Source organism: Arachis ipaensis, chromosome B8, assembly GCF_059453495.1.
Source record: "Arachis ipaensis isolate K30076 ecotype BB chromosome B8, ASM5945349v1, whole genome shotgun sequence".
Taxonomy (NCBI): domain Eukaryota; kingdom Viridiplantae; phylum Streptophyta; class Magnoliopsida; order Fabales; family Fabaceae; genus Arachis; species Arachis ipaensis.
This window is the reverse complement of record NC_142443.1, coordinates 108,427,178-108,433,177: the sequence shown is the minus strand read 5'-3', so window position 1 is coordinate 108,433,177 and position 6,000 is coordinate 108,427,178.

Here is a 6,000-nt window from a genome sequence, read left to right as displayed (position 1 = left end):
ATAAAATACAAAAGAAGACTTGATTCCATCAGTAGTAAAACCCTATGCTTACCAAAACATGGTGGAGGTTTAGAATTCAGAAATTTGGAGTTAATAAATAAGGCTTTCTTATATAAGCTCATTTGGCAACTTAGGAAAATTCCTAATGTACTATGGTCTCAGATTTTCAGTCAAAAATACAATAATGAAAACTTTTTCACTTCAACACCTTCAGCCAAAAAATTAGAATCTAACCTATGGAAAAAGCTTGTTTGACTTTGGTCGACATTCCAAAACCACACCATCATTTTTATGCAAAACGGAGATTCAACGAGCTTCTGGTATAACAATTGCGTGGAGAGGATTGGAACTCTGAAAAATTTTGTGACCCATAACAATTTTGATAAGGAAAGTGTAGTGAGAGATTGGAACAACGAAAGAGAAAATTGGAACATAGCTAAACTAAAATCAAACCTGCCTGAAAATATTTGTGAAAAAAATTGTGGCACACCCTCCTTCGAGAAGTTACAGTGACGATGACTGTATGGGTTAGATCCACTTAAAGGATGAAACTTTCTCCTAGCAAAGTGGAAGCAACCAACATCAACTATCTGGACCACTATGTGGAAGTGGAAAGGACCCCGAAAAGCCAAGACCTTCATGTGGAGATTGATGCACGTCCGCATGTTCACAAACTAGAGAAAAAAGAAACTGTTTGGTGGGGAAGGTAGCTGTGCTTTTTGTCCAAATCAGGAAGAGGACATTTTGCATGCGATGAGAAACTGTAAAAGAATATCCCCAATTTGGTCAAGCCTATTAAACCCGAGCTATAACCAACTTTTCTTTGAAGCCAACATTGAACAATGGGTCGGGATAAACTTTAAAGAATAACTCAATAGAGAGAGAAGAGTAATTGGATGGACATCTTTATTACAGTAATTTGGAAGATGTGAAATTGGAGGAATAGGAAAATACATGAATAATGCTATGAAATGCCACTACAATCTCAGTGTGAGATCCTGAAAAAAACTGGAGATAAATAAAACTTTTGAAAGGAGAAAGAAACATAGCATTTTTAGACAAAAGAAGAGAAACACGTTAAGTAGAATCCTCATCCCAAAATTAGGTGACTCTAAATACTGATGGCTCCAGACACAATGAATATAAAAAAGCAGGATACAGAGAATTCATTAGGAATAATGAAGGAAAATGCATAGCGGGTTGTCTTTTTATATTGGGGATTACACAACATATAGAGCAGAACTTTTGAGAATTGACTAGGGACTCAAAATAGCTTAGACACGGGGATTAAGAAGAATCATTGTTGAGTGTAACTCTAGTCGCTAGCATGAATGAGAACAAAACCTTGAAAAATCATCCAACCGCTCTCATTAGAAATATACATCAGTGAAAAGAAAATAATTGGGAGATTCATTTTATAAATATATATAGAGAAGGCAACAGATATCAGATTTTCTAGCACATAAAAATTTAATTCTAGAGCTAGATATATATTTTTGGAACACCCCTCTAAAATAGATAATGAATCTTCTTTAATGATGTTAGAAGGACATCTTTACTCCGCTTAGTTTGTAATGTAGTTCTTTAAACATTAACCTCTTTACTTAACCAAAAAAAGAAAATAGAAATATTATTAGTAGATAGTAGTATTATTATGAATATCATTAATTAATATATTAAACACTTAAAAATAATTACATGTCAGTAATTTAGCATATATAATGTGTAATGTAGTATAGCAATATCAAGTAGCGTTTTTCTTTTAAAAAATAAGTATAAAATATAAATGTATGAATATGTAAGAAATTTATAATTAATATAGACTAACATAAAAATAATTAACTGATCCATTTAAAGATTACATAGTCCAAACAAAATAAAATTATAATTTAATTTTGATAAAATTTTATCACGTTTTTCTATGCACTCTTAAGGGTTGAGGATTAAAAATTATTATTCTTATCATTAACCACATGATAATTACAAAGAGCAAATTCAATTCATCAATCTCTATAATTTAAAAAAAGTTAATTAGGCTTAATTAATCCTAATCCACAAGTAGAGTATGATGTGTACGCATTTCATGTGTATACATGCATGATGTACATGCATCTTTACAACTTTGTCAAATCTTAATTTTTTTATAAAATCTCTACTTTTGCATTTTTTTTCTATCTTTTCAAGTCATCTTTACCTCCTAAATCTTAAACAACTTAAACAAACATATTAAAGTATCGAATGGAATAAAAATAGAATTAGTTTGACAATTTTCAAAACCTAAAAAGTGTTTCAATCAATTAAGTATAATTTGGTCTTTGGACTCTTATCTTGATTGAGTAGGAGGTGTGTTTGTTTATTTAGTTTTCATGTGTCAGGGTGTGACTTGTGAGTGCGGTGTGTTATTGGTAAAGTTGGGATTTGCTTTTGTTAGTTTACTTAATTTGTCTTGTTTATTGAGTTCCTATACTTTGCTCTCCGTTCGTGGTCGAGCAACCCACCTAAAGATTAAAAAAAAATGAGCCAGCAAAATTTATTGTTTTTGACCAACATTTTTTACTATCAGGTCAATATCTTTATTTTAGCAATTTAACAACATATTTTTAGCTCACACTTTTAAACATTAACTGTTGGTCAAAAATAATAAATTTTGCTGGTTCTCTAACATTTCTCAAAGAAAAGTACTACATAATTTTAGCATTTTATTTACTCGATATCCATATAAAGATTATCACGCATTTGTATATTTTCACAGTAACTCATCAAGTCTAAAAAGTTAGTTAAGTAAAAAAAGACTTTTTACCAAAAAAGACTTCTTACCAAAAAAGACTTTATATACCAAAAAAAAAGGGTTAAACGAGTTAACCCATATCCACTCCATCCAAATTTGTTTAATTCACGAGTTACATGAATCGAGTCAAATTGAACCATTTCTAAATGAGTCATGATTTTATTAGTTCGATTTATCTTTTTTACGGACTCGTTTTGATGATTTTAGTTATACTAGATGCAAACAAAATATTTGATAGTTTACCTCATTCTAGAGATTAAGCTTAAAATAATATCTTTTAAATTAATTAATTATTTATTTATTCCTTCGATTATTCCCATAGCATATTTTCAGATTGTTTATGATATGGACTCTCCTAAATGTTTAAGGTTTGGGATAATTTCTTTACAGTATGGAACTTCGCGAATATCTACCTACATACACAAGCAAATTTGAAACATACTTCAATTATGACGTAAAATAGTACTTTTGTCGACAATAAGATATCTTCTAATTCACATCAAATCTACTTTGTTAAATTTATGAATGCATTTTTATTTTGTACAAGCTCAATTTTGAATTATTTTTACCGTGAAGTGTTTGGTTACTCAATTTCCTTTTCCCAATGAGGTTTTTGAGGGTGTGATATCTAAAGTCATGTCTCTAAAGAATTATGCTTGGAGAATGCTTATAGTTGTCAAATGATAAATTTAGTCACTGAATGTGATGCTAAAATGTTAGTTGTTACAGAGTAGTGTACGCATGTATTCCTTAAAAATTAAAATCAGATGAGGGCGAAAAAATTAACTCTATATACAGTCAAACAATTAATTTTTAAAAAAATTATAATTTTAAAATTACAAAAACTAGTTTTATGTTATATTTAGTGATTCGATTTAGTGTTTTACTATTTTTGTTTCACTTCTCCTCTAGTAAATCGAATTGACTTAATTTGATTTATTATATTTCACACTAATTTAAATTTAGCTGATTCGATTTATATGTAAATACATAAAATTAAGTTATCCTAACTCAATTTATATAGATGTATTCAATATAGAGTGTGTAATCAGTTTTAATTTAGAACATCTATATAATAATTTTATACTCTATTTATGTTATTAAGGTGAATTACCCTATTCTGATGTGATCAGCAGGGAGACATTCCAATAATATTCACAATTCAGATTGTATTTTCTTTCATCATTTCTTGCAAGATCTCTCTCTTCTTCAACCTGTTGTTTTCTTGTTTCTTTGTGCCTCACCTAAGAATTCTATAGCCATAAAAATTTCCAAAAAATAGGGATATGATCTTTTGTATAGGAAGGAGAAGAACATTTAACAGATATGACCATTGTAAGAACAATCCCCCTAGCTCTTCAGCTATTCAACAAAGCAATAATCTCAAAAGTCAAAACAAATAAATAGGCAAGATTTTAGCTGCATATTTATTCATATTTTAACAAAATTAAAAAAAAAAGTTCAAGAAGAAGAAAGTTTAAAATGCAATGGGAGTGTATTTGTAAGGATTAAGTAGTACATATCCTAACATTATAATTAAATTGATAATATATCTAAATGATTGGTTTAGTAGAATTTACACAGATAAATAATCTACATCATAGATTGGGATGTGGTAGATCTTAAGTCTTGTCTTATATATTAATAGTAATTAATTTTTTATTAATTAATAGATAAACTGTATCCTAAAATACACATTAACCAAAATTTAATTTTCTGTGTTTGGGTCAATATCTTATCAAATAATTGATAAGAGCAGGTAGATAATGGTCTTATTGCACTTGAAATAACTTAAAAAAAATCTCTAGAATTATACTGCAAAGTATAGTTTTGGAGTCCTCTACATTTATAATCTTTACCGTTCTCCCTCCTTCCCTTACTCAGTGTTAAGAGAATAATTAGAATCAAATTAGATCAATTAGTATCATCTGTATTTATATAGCGTATCTGTATATTAATTATAGGATTATATACTTTTATTACTTTGATTCTACTAGCAGTTATATATACCCTTTGTACATTGCACTTTTGCTCAACCTGAACAATATACTATTTCAGATTACTCTCTTGTTTCTAACATGGTATCAAGTGCTTAGGTTATTTTTTTACCAGAAACAATTGGTTTCTAACTCCTTTATCTTGCTTCACCCGCAGTACTTTGTCCTCAGTTTTCGACTTCTTCCCGACGCCTTGGTTCGTCATCGCCGCCACCCTCGCCTTCTCCTCATTGCAAGCTTTCCAACGCCGCCGAACTCGCTGCCTACTGCCGCCGGACGCACCCTCACGCGTCGCCAGAAGACCGGTCACTGCTTCAAGTTCCTCTCTCCCCAGATGCCATCCAGAACTGTTGGAGCCACGCCCAGGATCAACGGTCCCAGACAGCACCACGTGTCGTCGCCAGCACCCACGCGGATCTGCTCCAACCCGCATCCAACCCGACCTGGCCTGCGCTCTCCGACCCGTTTTCCAGCTCTGTGTCCGCGTTAGCACTGACATGTCTCCTTCCTCTTGTCACATGTTGCCACGTGTCTTGCTCTGTTGACATGGCATCTGACGTGGTAGCTGACGTGTTAGCCAGTGGGACCCTCCCTAAGATTTTTTGGTGAGCTCTTTCTGATTTTGCCTTCTGTTTTTTTCTCGTTTTCGACTCCGAATTTGCCGTTTTTCTCTCCTCTCCGTTTTCTCGTTTTCCCCTCCTTGTTTATGCTGCCACAAACAGAAAATGTAAATTATGTCGCAACTGTCACTGTTTTAGGCACCTCTTCTCCGATTGTCCTTCTGTTGAATGTCGCAAATGCCAACAGAGAGGTCAAATTAGCAACAATTGTCCACAACTATTCTGCCGTTACTGCAAGCTCTTGGGACATTTGATTACTACCTGTCCTACTCTCTCATCACGTCCTGATCACCACAAGTATCCTTCTCATCCCAAGCATGGGTCTGCTTCTGCTGTTGCTACTACTGAATCTCCCACCTCTGCTCCTCTCAATCTGCCTCTTATATCTATATCTGATATTGCATCTCTTCTTAAGCATCTTCTTTCCCTTTGTAGTAATACTCCTGCTGCTTTTTCGACTCCTCCAGGTAATTCTAAATGTTATTTTGATTCTGGTTGCTTTAATCACATGTTTCCTTTGCATCATCTTTTTTTGTCATTAGCTACCACTACAAATGCACCTTTTGTCAATACTGCTAATGGTTCCCTCTTGTAC